Source organism: Eumetopias jubatus, unplaced genomic scaffold, assembly GCF_037043125.1.
Source record: "Eumetopias jubatus isolate StellerSeaLion01/CBP00866 unplaced genomic scaffold, mEumJub1_p1.0 scaffold_8, whole genome shotgun sequence".
Taxonomy (NCBI): domain Eukaryota; kingdom Metazoa; phylum Chordata; class Mammalia; order Carnivora; family Otariidae; genus Eumetopias; species Eumetopias jubatus.
The window spans coordinates 101,106,779-101,126,616 of record NW_028274814.1 but is presented as its reverse complement, the minus strand read 5'-3'; the positions used below and the strand labels follow the sequence as shown (position 1 = coordinate 101,126,616).

General features: G+C 39.8%; 1 protein-coding gene and 2 pseudogenes across 2 annotated transcripts in view; 1 reads left to right on the top strand and 2 right to left on the bottom strand.

Annotated features, from left to right (window-relative positions):
- Nucleotides 1-2,958: 2,958 nt before the first annotated feature.
- Nucleotides 2,959-11,291, bottom strand: LOC114210973 (RNA-binding protein EWS pseudogene; annotated as a pseudogene).
- An 87-nt stretch (nucleotides 11,292-11,378) lies between these two features.
- Nucleotides 11,379-12,520, bottom strand: LOC148163791 (uncharacterized; annotated as a pseudogene).
- Nucleotides 11,542-19,838, top strand: part of OSBPL8 (oxysterol binding protein like 8) — a 160,146-nt gene continuing 151,849 nt past the window's right edge. For both annotated transcript variants that reach the window (XM_028105402.2, XM_028105403.2), the window contains exon 1: nucleotides 11,542-11,902. The gene's annotated coding sequence lies outside the window, so the exon portion shown is untranslated. The remainder of the gene's footprint in view (nucleotides 11,903-19,838) is intronic.

Sequence of the window (19,838 nt, the reverse complement as noted above, 5' to 3'; positions counted from 1 at the left end):
GGAAATGTATGCATTACTGCATTGTGCTTAGAGATAAATTTTGTTTTACTATGATTCATTGTACTTAAGAAATAAGTTTGGCAAGAGAGGACTGGCTTAGAGTGTTGACTTCATATTGCAACACTCGAATGTCTGTTTGAATTCTTATTTGGGGAAAGTACAACTCTCAAATTGAGTCTATCTCCTGGTTGCTGAAGATATGGCTTTCATTCTCACATTACATGTGAGACCTGATATTTGAATTGTAGAGATTCTTAAATAAATCTGCTTCCATGGCCTGGGGTTATGCCCACCTACGTATCTTCTATAATTCTCAGAATTAGGCCAGTCGCTACAAAGTTTTGGTATCAATAGAAAGTTGGTATAGTCTGTGTGTAATTTTTTTACAACTGAGTAAGGTGAAAATACAGTTAGTAATATTGTGTATAATGTGTATAATATTGTGTATAATATTCCCCAAAGAGAGTAACCATAACAGCTTATGTTTCTTAAGTTCTTTCTTATCACAACACTGTAAAATTAAAAAAAAAAATTTAACTCCACTTTACGGATGAGGAAAGAGGTCTCACAGCTAGTAAATGACAGGGCTAGCATTATATATCTGATGTTAGAGTTGGAGCTCAACCCCACTACACTATACTACTTCAGTGAGTCAAATTTATATTGAACTTTGTAATATTGATTAAATTGATTTTTTAAAAAGACTTATTTTATTAATTTATTTTTAAAGATTTTATTTATTTGTCAGAGAGAGAGAGAGAGAGAGCACAAGCAGGGGAAGCAGCAGGCAAGGGAGAATAGGATCCCCGCTGAGCAAGGAGCCTGATGTGGGACTTGATCCTGGGACCTTGGGATCATGACCTGAGCGGAAGGCAGATGCTTAACCAACAGAGCCACCCAGGCATCCCAAGACTTATTTATTTTAAAGAGAGAAAGAGTGTGTGTTTGAGAGAGGGGCAGAGGGAGAGAGAGAGAATCCTCAAGCAGACTCCCCTCTGAGCGCTGAGCCCAATGTGGGGCTTGATCCCAGGACCCTGAGATCATGACCTGAGCTGAAATCAAGAGTCAGCTGCTTAACTGACTAAGCCACTCAGGCGCCCCTTTGATTAAATTGATTTTAAGATTTTCTTTCAACTTAATAGAATACGAACTCATAACAGTTTCTGGATTATCACTGCTAACCTAATGGGAACATCTCTGCATAAAATCAAAGTACTTAGTTCTTGTCAAATATTAGCACTAAAGAAATAAAAACATTAACAGAATACTTTCAACTATTCTTTTTTCCAGAAAATAGTGCTAATCAAGGCAAAGCCTAAACTTTCACTTGACTTTTTTTGCTACTTTTTATGAATTTGACAGTTGTGCATTTGGAATCTGTTCAAATTCTATTTGTAGCTGAATCATGTGAATGCCAAGGAGATCAGTACATCTGCTTCTTAGCATCTCTAGAGTAATCTGTATTTGCAGAATAATTTATATAAATTTGAACATGTTAATGTGCTTAATCAGATTTATTTACCATAGATCATATGATATTTGGCCTTTCACAGTGGTTTAATAGAGGTGTGAAGCAAATAACAGATAGCAGGAGTTGCTATTGATTTGAATACTTTTACCAAAAAATAATCATGGACATGGGGCACCTGGGTGGCTCAGCTGGTTAAGTGTTCACCTCAGGTTGTGATCTTGGGGTCCTAAGATTGAGCCCCGCACAGGGATTCCTGCTTGGTAGGGAGTTTGCTTCTCCCTCTCCCTGCTCATGATTTTTCTCTCTTTCCCTCTTAAATAAATAAGATCTTTAAAAAAAATAGACATGATAAAGAGGAAATGATTACTATCTTAAGGGTAGAAAATAACAAGTAGGGCACCTGGATGGCTCAGTTGGTTAAACGACTGCCTTTGGCTCAGGTCATAATCCTGGAGTCCTGGGATTGAGTCCTGCATTGGGCTCCCTGCTCAGCAGGGAGTCTGCTTCTCCCTTGGACCCTCCCCCGTCTTGTGCTCTCTCTCTCTCTCTCTCTCAAATAAATAAAATCTTTAAAAAAAAAGAAAATAACAAGTAGTAATAGTAGAGTACATTCCCATGGATTTGACATACAGATAGAGAAAAGAAAGTGACATAATTTGAAGGTAGGTTTTTCTCCCCCTTAAGTAGGGGCCAGATTATACAGTATGTGTCCTTAAGAAATGAGACATTTAAAAAAACATAATCACATATAATTATCATGCCTAAAATGATTAATAATAATTCCTTGATATCATGTAATATCCAACCAGTAGTAGTATTTCCCTGATTGTCTCATTAATGTCTTTTTATAAAAATGATTTGATACAGAATCTAAAAGAGGTCCATACATTGTATTTGGTTGCTATGTCTGATGAGTCTACTTTTTTTAGTAAACATTTGTAATTTTATTTAAAAAAATAAAACATCACAACCATGAACATTGTTACAGTTAGATGCCCTTTGGTTTTCCACAGTGATACTATGGAAAACAGTATCCCATTGTTTAGTCTTAGTTTATTTTTAATTTAATTTTATTTTTAAAGATTTTATTTATTTATTTGGGAGAGAGAGCAAGGGGAGGGGGGAGCAGAGGCAGAGGGAGAAGTGGACTCCCCGCTGAGCAGGGAGCCCAATGCAGCACTCCATCCCAGCATCCTGGGATCATGACCTGAGCTGAAGGCAGACGCTTAACCGACTGAGCCACCCAGGCGCCCCTGTTTAGTCTTAAACAACCAAAACAACCATCTTTAAAAGAAGGAAAAAGTTCAGCACACTACCGTTTAACTTGTTTTAATGTCTCTTCACAAATGGTGAAAAATACTAAAGTACAGACAAGGAATAATCATCATGTTGTGGCCAACCTTATAAATATGGAATTATAAATTTAAAACATTTTCTGGTTTAAAAATAAATCTGGTAGTCAATGCAGCTGTACGGGGTCTCTGCGTCTAGTAGGGACAGTCTCTGCATTCCTGACAGTGCTCCCCTTTGTCCATTTTTCCAGGTCCTCCATGCCCACCTCTTCTTCCTCCCATCTGTTCCATCAAAGGTCCAAGAGGCCCACCAGGGCCACCCCATCTTCCTCCACTAAAGCAACCTCGGTCCATGCCCCATCCACCACGGAAGCCAACTCTTTCTCCACCATGACCACTTCTGAACATCCCATTGGGACTACTGCAGTCTATGAGGCTGCCTCTTCCTCCCCGCATGCCACCAGGGCCACCTCTGCCATGGTCACCACCCGGGAGTGGAAAGGGTGGTTGGAAGGAAGCCTTCAGGCTTTGAGACCTTGCACTGGTTGCATTCTATTCTCCAGGTGAAGTTCTGGTTTCTACACCCTTGATTGGGGCACTGCCAGTCTCCAGCTCAGTGCTGGACGTTTCCTCCTCCAGATGGGAACCCCTGGGCCCTCTTGGGAGAAAGCTACCTCTGTCTCCTCCATGGCCTCCCATGTGACCCATTGGGACCTCCAGGACCTCCTGGGCCCCCTGGGCCTCCACGGAGTGGCTGTGGCATCCCTCTGCCCTTACAGGGAGGCATACCACCCTGCATGCTGTACATCAGAGGCTTCTTCCTAGCAAGAGAAACCTTAAGTTTGCTCCATTGAAATTCTTTCCCATCAAACCACTCCATGGCAACCTTGGCAGTTGGTGGGTCTTCATAGGACACTGTAGCATCACATTTGGGCTTTCTTGTTTCCTTGTCCAAGTAGATATGGATCATGGTTGTCCAGTTGTCTTGTTCATCTTAACAATCCCACACTGCTTAATGAAGTCCGCCAGATCATCTAGGATCACACTGTCATTTAAGCCTTGCACATAAATTGCACTGTTGTCAGAGTCTTCATCTGGATCTACAGGTGGGCCTAGATCAAGATCTGGTCCTTCGACCATGGATCCACCAGGTTTATTGAAGCCACCTCGCTCTCCAACACCCATTCCACTATGTCCTCCTCCCTGCCCACCTCTGCTCATGCCTCCACGATCAAATCCCCCTCTTTCCCTGCCCCGGTTATCAGGCCCACCCATGTTCCCATTCTCTCCCGGTCTGGAAAATCCTCCAGACTCCTGCCCATAAACACCCATGCTGCTGGGGTGGTGGTCCTGTTGGAATGAACTCTGCTGCCCATAGCTGCTGCTCTGCTGGCTATACTGACTTGGAGCCTGGCTGTAGGATCCAGTTTGGGAGGGATGACTAGTGGGCAGCTGCTGCCCAGAGCTGCTTTGTTGACCATAGGTACTTGCTGTCCATAGCTGCTGGGCTGCCCATAGGTGTTCTGCTGAGAGTAACTGCTCTGATCATAACTAGTTGGCGGTGCAGAAGAATAGCTGGTAGGAAGATAAGATGGTGGTGCCCTGACTGGCTGCAAGGGGTAGCTCCCACGTATCTGGAGATAACTATAGTTACTCTGTCCATATCCTAGGCTGTGCTGGTTGTAACTTCCTGTGCTAGACTGAGGTTGACTAGTCTCAGCAGATTTGTTATCATCCTGCGGTTTTGCAGGTTCAGTGGCTGCCGGCTGCTGCCCATAGGCTGGGTAAACAGGCTGAGTGCCATATGCAGACTGAGCTGCATAGGAGGCCTGTAGTGACCGTAGCAGTGGTATCATAAGCACCAGTGCCATACCCCTGAATAGGCAGACTGTATGTCGGGGGGGCAGTTGGAGTGGTGCAACCAGCGGGAGGCTGTTCCATAAGAAGTTGCCTAGGCGGCCTGCTCATAAGTCGCAGTTATCTGAGTCTGGGTATAGCTGACATCAGTGGGCTGTCCATAGGTTCCATAACTTTGCTGCCCGTATGCCTGGGTGGTCTGTGCATATCCTTGAGTGGGCTGTAGCTTGGCTGTAGGTACTATAATCCGTGGACACCATTTTAATGTTGATGAGTCTATTTTAATACGTAATAGTGCCCCATTTTTTCCCCTTGCCTTTATTTATTGCATAAAGGTAATTTTCTTCTAGAATTTTCCCTGTTCTTAGTTTAGATCATTGTATTCATATGGTGTACTGCTTTTCTAATAATTTCAGGAAGGGGGGCTGGGAGGCAAACGATGTTAGGTCCAAGACTATTGGCTGACAACAAAAGAAAGTCAAAATAATCAACACAATGTGGTACCACAAGGGGCAAAGTGTTTGGTCATCTCTGGAAAGGAGCTGATATTTAAAAAGAAAATAAAAAATAGATGTATCCCAACTCTAGTCGATTCCAGGAGTATGTTATAGGGATTAAGTGTTAAAGGAAACCAGTGGGGGAATGGGATTGGGAGTCTGGTCTCAGCTGTCTGTGTGTATAATACCAGCAAGTTAGGCTCCCATAGGAACTGACTGGAAACAACTAGGGGAAAATAGCAACAGGGCCTAGAACAGGGGGATGAACCTGACAATAATGCTTTGGACAGACATTACTGGAATATAGGGGGGTAGGTGCCTTCTTTCTTCACCCTGTCACTTCTGGGCACCAGTGTTCTGGTGAAATAAGAAAGATAATAAATACCTAGGAGATTTGACAGAAGTAATCTAGGCAGCACCTGTCCTTGTTGGGAGGGGTGGGTAGATGCTGCTATTTGATAATGTTGTCTGTATGGCACCTTCATTGCCAGTAGAGAAGAGTACAAATGGCAGTTTTGAAACACTGTTAGTTTACAGGGCGAGGCCTCTTGCTAGCTTCCCATTCATTTCAGAAAAGAGGTGGAGTAACCTACAGATACTTAATAATTTTTTTGTAAACAGGATGGGCCTTGGACCCAGTAAAAACTGATAACTTATTAAATTGAAAGAATTAATGTACAGTCTGGTTTATATGAATTGAATTACTTGTGAACTGTCAGAAAGTTTATAGGCGTATAAATACAGGTTGGACAAAGCTAACTGGAATAATCTATACTAATAATATGTAATCTCTTACATGTTAAAAAATATAAAGTAATGAAAGTCATTTAGACATTATGCAGTGAAATTATAGATTTGGTTTTCTCAGGAAAGTATTATAGAAGTAAATATGTTTTGAATAATCTCATATGGCTGAGGAAAAGAAAGGGTAAACCTTTGGTTAAAAAAAAAGTAAGGTATAATTTCTTTGCATTGTAGTTACTACAACTTCGGAAACTTAAGAAATTATGTGTTCTATGCTTTTCATGTTTACATAATTGTGTTAAATAGCTTTTTATACACTCTCTTGAAATTGAAATGAAAAACATATTTACAACTGGGAATGTGTAGTCTAGGTAGATATCAGAAAGAAATGGGTTCTTCTCCTCCCTTTATAAAAATTTATTTCGAGTTCAGGATGCCCTCTGAGCTGAATTAAAACTCAGGAGTCAATCTTTACAGCCTGAGCATAGATTTCTAACTATTTCCAGAGATGGTATTAAAAGTCATAGCATGCACCTAATTTTGAATAGGCAATGTGGGTGGAAAGAGTAGGCAGAGCTTTTCAGTAAGAGTTAATTGTTCTTAACCTGAGAATACATAATTATATAATTTGTTATGATGAACTTTCATTTTTAGACTTCCATGGTGGGACTCATTAATGCTTCATAGTTATGTGAAAAATAGTGTATAATTCTACTTTTTATTACTCTAAATCATGATTTCCTAAATATGTGTTAATTTCTTAGTCTGATTATTAATAAATCATCTTCACTTGTACATTATGCAAATTTGAAATAAAAATGTCATGAAGAAAAACATTTAAAATACTGTATCAGTAGAATTATTTAAAAAGAGAATACCAATAAAACATTAATACAGTTTTGCCTAAATGGATCAGAAAAGAGGAAAAAAAATGGAAATGTTTAGTATTTTTGCTTTTAAAGGTATATACCAGGTGGAAATAATACAAATGGATAGAATACTTAGTCTGATGAGGTCTGTTTAATAGTAGGTATAAAGTGAGAATCTGATTGGACATATTCTGTTAGGAATATGAGTGATTGCTATTTTTTCTTTTAAAAATATTATTAAATAATTTTAACAATTCTGTTTTGCATAGTTAGTGGTTTTTAGATTCATGCAAATATTTAGCACTTTCAATGCTCTTCCTTTAGTCTTAACTTTCAGACCTTTTATTTGGGATCCTTTCATTTTTTTCTGAAGAAAGAAATTTCTTTAGACTTTCTATTAGTGAGAATCAATATTAGCAGCACACTCTGCTTTTGCTTGCCTGAAAATGCCTTCATTTTGGCTTCATTCTTAAAAGATCTCTTCAATGGGCATTGAATTCTAGGCTGATCGTCATTTTCTTTTAGGCCACTGAAGACATTATTCCACTGTCTTCTGATTCTATTGTTTGTTGCTGAGGAAAGCCAATTACCAGATATTTTGAGGATAATCTATTTTTTTTCTCTTCTACTTTTAAGGTTTTCTTTTTCTGTTTTGGTGTTTTGTAATTTTACTATAATGTATATAAGTGTAGATTTATTATTCTTTAACTTGCTGGGGATTTCCTAAGTCTGTGGGTTAGAGTCTTTCATTAGTTCTGGAAAGTTTTCAACCATTATCTTATCAAATACTGCTTCTGCCACATTTTCTCTTTCCTATTCTTTTGGAGTACTGATTTATTTTATACTTTCTCAGAATGTCTTCCTTGTCACTTAAAGCCTCTTTATATTTTTCATTTATTTTTCTTTTTTCTATTGCATTTGGGCAATTTCATCTCTATCTCCCAGTTCACTAAATTGTACTTCTGCTATGTCAAATAGACTATTAAACATGTCCACTGAGTTTTAAATTTTAATAATTTATATTTTTTATTCTTTAAATTCTATTTAAAAATATCTTTATTCTTTGTACTTTCTTGTTCTCTGTACATATTTTCAAGGTTGTCCTTTATTATATTTTATATAGTTATTTACAGTCTGTGTGTAATTTCAGTATCTGAAGTCCTTTTGAATATGTTTTTGCTATCTATATTCACTGTTTCTCACTAATGCTGTCTCATTTTCTTCTGTGCTTGTTATTTTTTAATATATGAACTGCTCGGGGCACCTGGGTGGCTCAGTTGGTTAAGCACCCAACTCTTGGTTTCAGCTCAAGTCATGATCTCAGGGTCCTGGGATCGAGCCCCACATTGATATATAAATATCTTGCAAGCAAATCTACAGATTTTATAAATAGACTACTTTTTAATAGAAATTTTTAGTTGGGTGCTTACCAAATATCTAGGTGACTATTTTGTAGGTGTCTATTATTTTATTTTACTAAATAGAAGAATATCATTGTTCTACAGTGCATTTAGCCTTTGAACCACTAATCTGTTGGTTTACATTCACTTAAGCTGATTTGTGAGATTATATTACATAATAATTTCAAAATCTCTGTGATTTAGGATAATACATATTCATGATTTACTCTTGTTTCATGTTAGTAGCTGCAGGTCAGCTGCTGCTGTATTGCTCCAGAGTAAAGGTCAGTTGCAGGTCTGCTCCATGTATTTTCTCATTCTGATAGCCTACTTGGAACATGCCTTTCTCATGGCAGGCAGCATAAGACTAAGAGATTGACCTGAATGTTGCACTCAAATTTAAAGCAGTTAGCATGTATTACATCTGTTTATAAACCACTGGTTAGAGCAAGTTACATGGCCAAGAGTAATAATATAATCTACCACAGTCTTATTGTGTTGAATACCTTATTCATGTTTAAGGTTGCTCTTAATCTTCTCTGAGAAAATGAGGATTTTAACCTAAAATCCTCATCAGCAATTTTTGGCAATATAAGTGTCTAAATGGAAAGGCTAAAGGTAAAACAAAAACAACTTCAAGCCAATCTCTCTCATTCTAGGTCAGGGTTGATACATATTCTGTGGGAAAAATTATCATGCCTGTCAGTGCTTTAACTGATTTGGCAAAAGAACTTCTCATTCTCAGAAATGCATAATTAATTAAACACTAGGCAATAAGAGATTAATTCTCATTGGAGTTAAAATTGGATAGTGATAATAAGAGTGGATAGTTTAAATAAAGTTTTGTTTAAAAATGTTATTCTTAAAATCATTTTAAGAGTAGAAAACTTGTAGGGTATCACAACATAGCAAATGGGAGTTACAGGATATTTCTCAATTACAGTGCAGGATCACATATTACAATTTGTTTATGTTGTGATTACATCACAAATGCTAGATTGAATGATAATTTCCTGGAATCATAGAATATTAGATTTGAAAGGATCTGAAGAGTATATATTTCTGAATTTGAATATGTTGATACATCATTTTGTTGCAATCAATTGTGAGGTATGTCAAAATCATCATTTATGGCAAGCAATTATTATTAGCAACAGTTAAAATACAGACAGTTGCAAAAGATATACTCACATTTGTTGTCCCATATCTTTACTTTCATGAACTTGCATTCTGATTTTTTTTGAGCGTGATTGATAGGAGTTATAACTAGTCTGACAAGAATTTGCACAATCCTGAGTGTACAATGCTTATTTATTTCAAATGTGAATATCATGACTGAAAAAAAAAAGGTTGAATGACACTGGTTAAACAGCATACAGTCCAACTTCCTACTTTTATCAGAACTTGAAATGCAGGGAGTAAGTCATCTAGTCAACGTCTAATTAGCAAAGTCTATAACCTAGGCCACCTTGCTTCTAGAACAGTGCTTTCCGTTCCAATAAAAGACCATTTATTGTCAACAGCCAATGTAAGAAATTTGGGCTGAGGCAGGAGAGGATTGTCAAGGCAATTTGCCTTCTCTCTCTAATCTTTAGTTATAGTTCCCAAAGTAAAGGAAAAGCAACAGAGAAACAGAGCTCAGAGCGTATATTTTGCCTGTTATTTGTGCTCTAAGAACATTCTTTTTCAAATCTATTTGATTGCAACTCACAATAAGAAACAGTTTAAATCACAACATAGGACACACTCTCACCCTTTCCCACAAATGAAACAAAAATTTCACAAAGCAATTTCTTGTCCATGCCAGGTACTACTCTGATCTTTATATTCTATTCCATTCTAGCTTATTTCATTAAAAAAATATTTTTTGAGTCAGTATAAAAAAATACTGCTCTAGAAAATAGGTGACAGGTTTCAATCTGTTGACAAACTCCAAAGTTACTAGCTTTGCTGAAATAGTGTCATTCGCAGAATAATAAATGTCTCTCATATTTATTTGAACTACAATATCTCAGACTTCAGAACAGAACCTGTAGAATCTTTTCCTCATCGGAACACCAGCTCATTACCAATCCACAGATTCCAAGACTCATTGTTTTTCACATTTTAACATCTCTGAATTCAAGATGTGTCCTAAAAATATCAGTGGCATGGCATAGTTTAATTGGCAGTGTTTTTCTGTCTTGAGTAACATGAAATAATGGTGAGTCTTAAAATCCATGATTTCTTAGTGTGTCCATAAAATACATTGATCTTAATGATTACATAAACCAAACTCTATTGCTTATTCATTTCAAAGTATCCAGCTGATCAGAAAGCTTTCTGATGTCATATTAAGAAAATGTAATGAGAGCACAGGACTTGCTTAAGCAAAACCCTTAGTTCTGGGCTAGAAGGAAAAATGACTTACAAACTGAGAAAACGTTCTCGTGTGCTTTCATTGTTAGCAGGGTTTGATTATGATCTTTCTGCTTTTCTCCCTCCCTCATTTCTGTACTGTTGCTTTTCCTCTGGTGACCAGCATATTCTTTTCTTCTTCTCACCAGGGTTGGGGGGTGGGGGAGAGAGTTCCTCGGACCATGGTTTAAAAGGAAGGCAAAAGGTATGTCCAAAAGTTAAGGTACTTGGAAAAAAAAAAAAGGATTAGTCTTTATTTAAAAAATGGAACAAATTGCCAAAATCCTGTGTATCTGTTTAAACTGCCACCAACCTAACACATTGTAAGACTTAATCACTGTAAAACTGGCATGAAGGATGCTGAACCTGACTAGGAACAAAAATAAGTTTGCTAGGCTATTTTCATCCCAGCGTGATTGAAACGCACCATCCTTTCCTCAAAAATAAAAACCTCTAATGAGGAAAATAGTAAATTAAATTCACAATTAACGTGCTACTAGAAATCGTAACAATTCGTTACTGCTTTTTAAGCCAGACACCACGATGCCTTCTTTTTTCCTTTGTTTGGCTAAAACTTTAGCCAAAGCCAGGGCTGAGGAGGCGGGTGTCATGCTCGCGCCTCCGAGTGGGCGTGGGGTCCTGAGTCCTGACCAGTGAGCTGCATTGTGCAGTCTCCTCAGATTAGGCGGGGCCCTGTAAGACCGGTCCAGAAGGCCTCGCCTCAGCAGGTCACAGGCGTGGAGCGGGCGGCGGTGGGCTCGCATCCCGAAGCCGCCTTCGGGTGTGCGGAGGCAATTCGGCGGCGATAAGTCTCTGGCAGAACAAGGTGTTGACAGTTGCTCCCGCGCGACTCACGCCCGGCCCACAGGGGAGGTGTCTCCGCGACCGCCTCCGCGCGCGGTCATGTGACGGGAAAGGAGGGGTTGGCTGGAGCCCGCGAGTTGGGGGGGCGGGGCCTGGAGGGGGAGGGCGCTCGGATGCGAAGGAGCTTGGCGGCTCTAGGTGCTCAGAGAGGCGGCGACGCGGCCGATGACAACATTAGGCCGCGACGCGCTCCAGGCCGGGCGGTGGTGGGAGCAGTAGCTCGAGCCGCTGCAGCGTTAGTTTTGACCGCGGCAGTAGCCGCAGCCAGTATCCGGCGGGGGGGGAGGTGGAGCCGGCCCTGGCGGGAGGACCGCGGGCCCGGAGTTCCCGCCCCCCTCGCGTGCAGAGCCGGCAGCGCCTCCGCGGCGGCGAGCCAGCGCCCTCAGTCTGGGCTCGCGCCCTAGCTGCCGCCGGCGACAGCAGCCGAGAGAAGTTGGGGTCCACCCGGGCGCGTGCAGGGCCCCGGAGGAATAGGGCCCCTGCTCCTCGCCTCTCCGGGGGTTCCGCACCGGTGAGTGTCACGCCGGTTCCTGAGTCGGGGTGGGCGACGGGTCTGCACCCCTCCGGGGGACTGCACCCCCTTATCCCAACGTTCTGAGCTCGGGCCGGCAGCGGCTCCCCGCGCCGGAGAGTTCCTCTTTGGGTCCTTTGTCCCCTTGTGGAGTGGGGGATTCCAAAGGCTGGCGGGGGTGGAGTGTTTTGGGGCCCACAGTACGTGCGTGTGCAAACCTTACAAAGCCGCGTCAGGGGCGGGGGTGGTAAGAGAATTCTGACCGCCCTGAGTGCCTCCTACCGAAGTTTGGGCTGACCGCGGGGGCTGACCGGAAGCCCCCGCGCGGGGGAGAGCTGGTGCCTTGTCACTTGGCGCGGTTAAGGCGAGGCTCCGGTTTTCCTATGACAGCCCCGGAGGAGGCTGTGCCGCGCACCGCAGACCGCACCCGCCCTTGCAGAACGACACCCTAATGACATGGTGTCGTTCCTCTAAACTCAGTTCCTGTGGCCGACTTGTAACGTAGGAGGAAGACGAAGCCTTTGCTGTACTTTTGAATGTAATGTTTGTTTCTAAGTCCTTTCTCAAGAGTGAAATCAGGTTCTAAGAAGCTTCACATGAAGCACGCTTCTGGTTCATTGAGCCACCCACTCAAGACCAGCTGAGTGAAGCAACAATATATGCAGATTTTCCATTCACAAAAGTCATTTAACCCTCGTCTTTATGAGAGACATCTGCGTTAGGGAACTTGCCTTGTTTCATTTTATCTAAATACTGCCTGAAATGATAGATAACTTGGGCTCCTCAAACAGATGGGAAAACTTATCTGATAATGGTATAAGCATATTTGCGTTAAATAATTATAATTAAGTTTTTGCCTTCCTAATGCTAGAGGACTTCAGTGACTTCTAATTAGTATGAGAATACTGTAGTAGGGTTATTAGTTTTAATTAACTTCTGAAACTTAGCCTCAGATCAGTGCCATTTTAAGTCTTTTCAGATAATCATTTAAAAGTTTTTGCCTCCCTTAGGATTCCAAGGAAAGCAAGGATTGTAGAGGGACCTAAGTGAATAGCTTGTTAGATTTTCTCTATTCCATCAGGTGTTGTCTAAAGTTGATCATGTTGAGAGACCATGGTCAGTTTTTATGCTTGCTAGAAACCCGTTTTACGGTGAAATTAAGGTCATGCTAGTTTTATAAAACAGGTTGGGAAAGGGAGAGTGAGGGTATGCAGTTTGTCCTTTATAAAAGTACAGCTAATTTCAAGTATTTGTTGCCCCTTTTTTGAGCAACTATGTATGGAATGACTACAATATACCTGTTCAAAGTACTGGGAAAGGGAATAGATGAAACGTAAGAACTACCTTTTAGGTCTTTAATTATGGAGATTAGGTTGTTGCGGTCAAATTCCATGTGAACCGTTTGAGCCACAATACCTTGTACACAGCTGCTTAGAATTGGTTGTTTCAAAAGGGTCATGGTTTATATCTTGTTGAATATTAATATGGTATCTGTGATCTGGAAAAGGTGCTGCTGTCCTTTTTCAGCTAGAGTATTATTACATTTTAGAGTCAATCAAATATGTTTCTTACAGCAGCACATTTATGGCACTTATAAATTGGGCAAGATCTAGTTTCTTGGTTCATTTTTTTAATTGAAAACCCTTATACTGTGGGGATAAATATACAATTCTGTGTAATGAAGTTATGTTTTACCTAAGAAGAAAATGACAAAATTATGATTTTACCAAATCTTCATTACAAAAGGATCTGTCTTGTTAAAAGACAAATTGCAGAATTTCTTTAGTGAGTACTTTTAGTACATTTAAACTTGTTTTGGTTTATAAATAATCCTTCAAGAGCAGGTTACTTAGAGCATGAGTGACAGAGTAAGGAATTGATACTTAGATGTAGTTTTCTGATTTTGTGGAAAAGTCTTATGCTAATAGCAATACCTGAAGTGTTATATTTGAATATATTTATAATATCCAAAGATGGACACATTTATAGCAATGATCTTGGAGTATCAGGAGATTCAAAAGTAGAAGGACATAGGTCCTTCCTTATTTTTACGAATATGATATACATGTAATCCATAAATACACCTTGAATTGAAAAGTCTGTGAGTACTGCATTAGTGAAGCTGCCTGGTGCAAGATTGATGGAGATGCTTGATTGGAGCAGTTGTAGCTAAGTATCATTTTCTTGTGGGTGAGACTCAGGATGGGATGTCTGCACTAATGTGTAGATGTAGATTTCACGTTCGTATGTTGGAAACCCTTGAAAGATTTTAGATCTGTCCTTCTTTCTACCTTGGTTCCTCACTTCCTCATATTTCTTTGAAGGCATGAAGTTGAAGGTCTCATCTGAAAGACATGTTAGAAAGAATTTTTCCTCCCTGAAAAATGTTATCAAGTATGCAAGGGAGAAAGTTTTCTTCAGAGACCTTGCAGGGGAGGAATCTTAGTCGTAGAACATCATACTCTTATACCCTATGTTATTTTTACCTTTTTAAAAGATGCAAACGATACAAGTCATCTATGATAGCAAGGGCCTGTCTTTTTTGTTCGCTATTGACTCTTCAAATGCTTAATAGTTACTGAATGAAAAAAAGGTAGTTCCATATATATGACAGGAGAATGAAGAGGAGTGTGTGATAATGTAGTCCAAAATACAAGGAGTGAGATGGTAAGGATGTTGGATTGGGAGGAAGGGAGCAGGTCACAATTGGGAAGCTCTTTTAGGGGAAGTAATTCTTGAGTTAGGTTTTGCTTAAAACTGTGTATCTGAAGATAAGCAGGTGTTTTAAGAGGGTAGACACCATGAACAAAGCATTTACATTGGACTGGGTAGTCATGTGGGATTAATAAACACAGTGAGGTTTTTTTGGTGACATTATGAATAATTTTTTTCTCCCCTTTGGTGGTGACATTATGAATAATTTTTCTTCTCCCTTTAAAACTGTTGCCTCTCCCAGATGGAAAGATTGGTACACTTTATAAGAACTGAGATTTAGAGTACTTGAATTGTGGAAGTGACAGTGATATAGTGAAAGCAAAAGCATCAACTCCCCCGGGAGGGGGGGGGTCAGAAATTTGAATTGGATTTCTGATTAAATCTTATACAAGCAAGTGTAGACAAATCACTGGGTCTTAGTTTCCTCATTTGTAAAAGGAGGATAATAATCCTTATCCCATGTGGTTGTTGGGAGAGTAAAGTTACATAATGTATATGGAGGTGATCTAACACATAGGAGGACTTTATGTTAAATTGTTTAAAATAGATCTTTGTCAGGGGCACTGGGTGGCTCATTTGGTTGAGCGTCTGACTCTTGATTTTGGCTCAGGTCATGATCTCAGGGTTGTGAGATTGAGCCCAATAGCTCCACTGGGTGTGGAGCCTACTTGGGATTCTCTCTTTCCCTCTTCCCCTCCCCACCATGCTCACTTGCTCTCACTCTCAAAAAAAAATAGATTTTTTCTTTAGATTATTAAAAAAATATTTTGGTGTATTTATCATGAACTCTAATATCTACTTGACCTTTGAGTTGACCCTTTAAATTACCTTTAAATTTGTGAGTATCAAAATTTTAGATGCTTAGTTTTCTTGCAAGCACATTTTCTGATAGAAATGAAGCTTAACTTTTTTACTTTAATGTTACCACAAAAAATGCTAGATGCCTCAGATTTTTAAAGCTTTAAGTAAGGGATGTGTATGGCTGAAATCTGAGCCTTTAGGCATTTCTTCTCTACAGAATTTGTTTTTGAAGAAATTGCCCATGCCGATCATGCCATCTATTCATTGTTGTGAAGAAACGGGATTTTCCAGAAGTATCCTCTATATGTTTTTAGTGATTCGAGTGACTATAAACCATGAAGGATCTCTACCTGCTGTGCTTTATTTTAGAATTCAGTATTTTTTGAATGGGCTAACAGACTTCTGCATCATTTCTTATCTAAGGTTTTTGCTCTGGTAGCTGTTCTTTTGTGAATCTCAAAATTTCATTATTCTTTGTGAACTCTTTGTAGTGTTTATAATCCACGGAGCAATCTATCTTGTGTATAATATTTGGAAGGGAATTATTAAAAAACTAAAAAGAGTCTTGAGTCTTAAAATGAAAAAGAAGCCATTTAGCCACCATCTTCCATATTCACAAAAGCCTGAAAAAAAGATGAAATGGTTTTGAGCTTGACCCTTTTCAGATAAAAAGGAGAAACTTTTTTTTTTTTAAAGATTTTATTTATTTGAGAGAGAGAGAATGAGAGCACGAGAGAGGGTCAGAGGGAGAAGCAGACTCCCCGCCGAGCAGGGAGCCCGATGCGGGACTCGATCCCGGGACTCCAGGATCATGGCCTGAGCCGAAGGCAGTCGCTTAACCAACTGAGCCACCCAGGCGCCCAAGGAGAAACTTTTTGATTTAGGGTTATTAACATGATTGATTCAGAAGGAAATTGTTATAGCTCCTGAAGGTGTCTTAGTAGGCATTGTTGGTAATAATAATAATAATAGCTACTATGTGTTGATTACTATGTACCAGTTACTACTTTAGAAGTACTTGCTATGTTATCACATTTAATCTTCACAATGAACACCTCCCCCTCTGCATCAGATTATTTTTTTTCCTTTATTAAACCTCAGGCACTGAGAGATTAAGTGGTAGGTAGTGGAGCCCGATTTGGACTAAACCTAAGTCACTGGGAAGCTAAGTAGCAGGTGGTTGAGCCTACCAAAAGGATTTGAATTAGAAGTTTAACCTGAGCTTTGATTTAAGAGCCTGTCCTTTTAACCACCACATTATACTGCCTTGTATAGTTTATTTGCAGTTGCCCCTTGTGACAAATCTTGACCTTCACGATCTGAGTCTATTTCAATTGTATGATTTGATGAAAATACACTTTGTAATAAGATGCCGTATAGCCTCGATGTTTTTTTAATTTCACATGTATTTGACATTTTTTAAACCTTGAAAATATAGTAAAGCAAAAAATTCTTTATTGTTCGTTCAGTTGCCAATTTCTCACCGGGAAATTCCAAACTAAACCGGAAATATAACAACATAGTAAATATGATATTTTAAGGTGACTTAAAATGTTTAGAATTCATACTTTCTAAGAGTAAGACTGATGCATAGACATGGTGTGGATAGGCTTTATATAGTGATATTCGAGGGTCACAAATCTATGTAATTGAAATCTGTTGAAATTTCCACCATTAAAGTAACTTGTTTTTTGGCTGCCAGATGCCACATATTAGCAGGACTAGTTTATCAGATTACATAGTTTCTTACAAAGAATTCTTGGCTCCGGGCCCTGTGGAAATTATGCAGTCTGGGTATATAAGTTTTGATGGGGTGGGAGTGTGGTAGATCTGGGGAGAGAGCAGTCCACTCTAAGTAACATTATTACTGAGTAGGAGTAAGGAGGTGGAATGCCTTGGACATGAGGGCGCAGATAACATTTTTTTTTTTTAAGATTTTATTTATTTGACAGAGAGACACAGCGAGAGAGGGAACACAAGCAGGGGGAGGGGGAGAGGGAGAAGCAGGCTTTGTGTTAAGCAGGGAGCCTGATGTGAGGCTGGATCCCAGGACCCTGGGATCATGACCTGAGCTGGAGGCAGACGCTTAACGACTGAGCCACCCAGGCGCCCCTGCACGGGTACATTTTTATTTTTATTTTTTTATTTATTTTTATTTTTTTCCAAGATTTTATTTATTTATTCATGAGAGAGAGAGAGAGAGAGAGAGAGAGAGAAGCAGAGGGAGAAGCAGGCTCCCAAGGAGCAGGGAGCCCGATGCGGGACTCGATCCCAGGACCCTGGGATCATGACCTGAGCCGAAGGCAGACGCTTAACCATCTGAGCCACTCAGGCGCCCTGCACGGGTACATTTTTAAAGTACACAGTGGGGTGGGGGATTCTAGAGAGCAGCTTTGCTTACTGTATAATTTTGCCTGTTGTTTTGACTATAATATTTAAAATCAGCAATCCAGAAGTAAAGAAAAATAGTTCTGTGCATCATAGTGAGGAATTTGCAATAGTTCCTAGACTGTTTTGCAAGATGTGGATGCTTTATAAGTGATCCTGGAAGGACTCTCTTACTACCTCTTATTTTAGAAATCTAAAGAGGCAGAATAACACAGGCTCTGGAGCCAGACTGCTTAAGTTCACAACCTGTACAGCCACTTAATTAGCTTATTGCCCAGTACCTGGTCTGATGCAGACATGATATGTCAGTAGTGGAAGAAGATGGTGTATTGAGGCAGAGTAAGGCCCAGAGATGCACCTTGTGAGTTTCCCGTGGTGGTTAGGTAGTATGAAAAAGATCTAGAGGTTCTCACAAAATCCTAGTGAAAGAAATAGAAATTAACAGAGTGGGAGCCAACAAGCTTGTTATTAGGTTACTATTGTGAAGGGAGAGACCAAGCAGTAATGGTTGTGCGGGGAGGGCAGCTGCAGATTCATCTCAGTGCCCACCAAAATTTGTGTTTCCTCTTGCTGTAGTGCAGTTAAGACTGGGAAGTAGTTCCTTAGCCAGGCATGCATTTCTGTCATTCTCTCCTCTATCCTTGTCATCCCTCTCTGCATCTAGGTGGAGCCATGTATGTGACTGATTTTTACTAGTGGAATGTGAATGGAAATGATGTGTTTTCACTTGTGGGTAGGGGTGACAGAAAAGCAGGTGTTCTTTAACTTCTTTTTTCCAATCCAAGGAACTTGGGGCACTTAGAGGGTGAAAGGCTCTAGAGACTTTAAATTACCATGTAGAAGAAAATTGTGCACCAAAGAGGAGTACCCACAACAGATTGTAATTTTAATGAGAAATTTTAATTGTGTAAAATTACTATAAGCATGGGCTGCATAGAATGGGTAGTTGAGCTCCCAAGACTATCCATACCACCAGGAGCTGAGGTGGGGCCAAGTTAATAGATCCACTGGATGTTGTTCTAATATATTCATCAGAATGTGCCATTATGACTCTCCTAAATCTCTGAAGCCCATGAGGACACAGAGGGCAGTCCATGGATCTACACTCAGATCAATCATAAACACTTCCTGTACCCATGAAAACTTTCCTACTATGCCCAGATACCATTATAAGCTGTGAGAAACTATAAACATTTTTCTATAAAAGTCTGAAAAGTTCCTTTAAAGCGGGGTTTCTCCAACTTGGCATTATTGACATTTTGGGTTGGATAATTCTTTGCTGTGAGTGGCTGTCCTGTGCATTCTGGTATGTATAGCAGCATCCTGATCCTCTATCCATTAGGTATCAGTAGTATTTCCCCTTATTTATACAAACAAAAATGTCTCCAGACATTGTTAAATGTCCTTTGGGGGGCAGAATCGCCCCTGGTAGAGAACCACTGCCTTAAAAATTGAGTTAACCTGAAATAAATTATTTTAAGCTGAAAGACACTTATCTTCATTTAAAAAACTTTTTCTCCTCTTAGGAGATGGGTGGAGTTCATGGGGGAGGTTTGTTTGCAAATATGCAACAAAGGAAGCTCTGTTGTTTTTATAAAACACACTCTATTGAATGTTGATCTGCACCTCTTAATTTATCAATTTAAACATTATCTGAATTTTCAATTTTTTCTTTTCCTTCCAAACTTACTGCCTAAACACATTACACCCTTTACCCCCACCCCCCTCTGTAACCCCAGTTGTCATGTCCACAGATTGTCTTTAAAAGGATGAAAACCAATAAATAGTTTCAGTATTATGACTATGTAAATATTAATTAATGCTGGACTGGGTAGTATGCCCAGATTATGATTTCTACAGATTATATTAAGCAGCCCTTGGGCCACCTGAAGAAACATGTCCATAATAACATCAAGGTCTAGTGGATTTTATTTTACTTATTTTATCAACTGCTCAAAATCTAGCCATTGAATTAAAAAAAAAATTGGATGTGACTTCCTGTTTTCTTGGTCTTTCTAACCACCCTTGTATG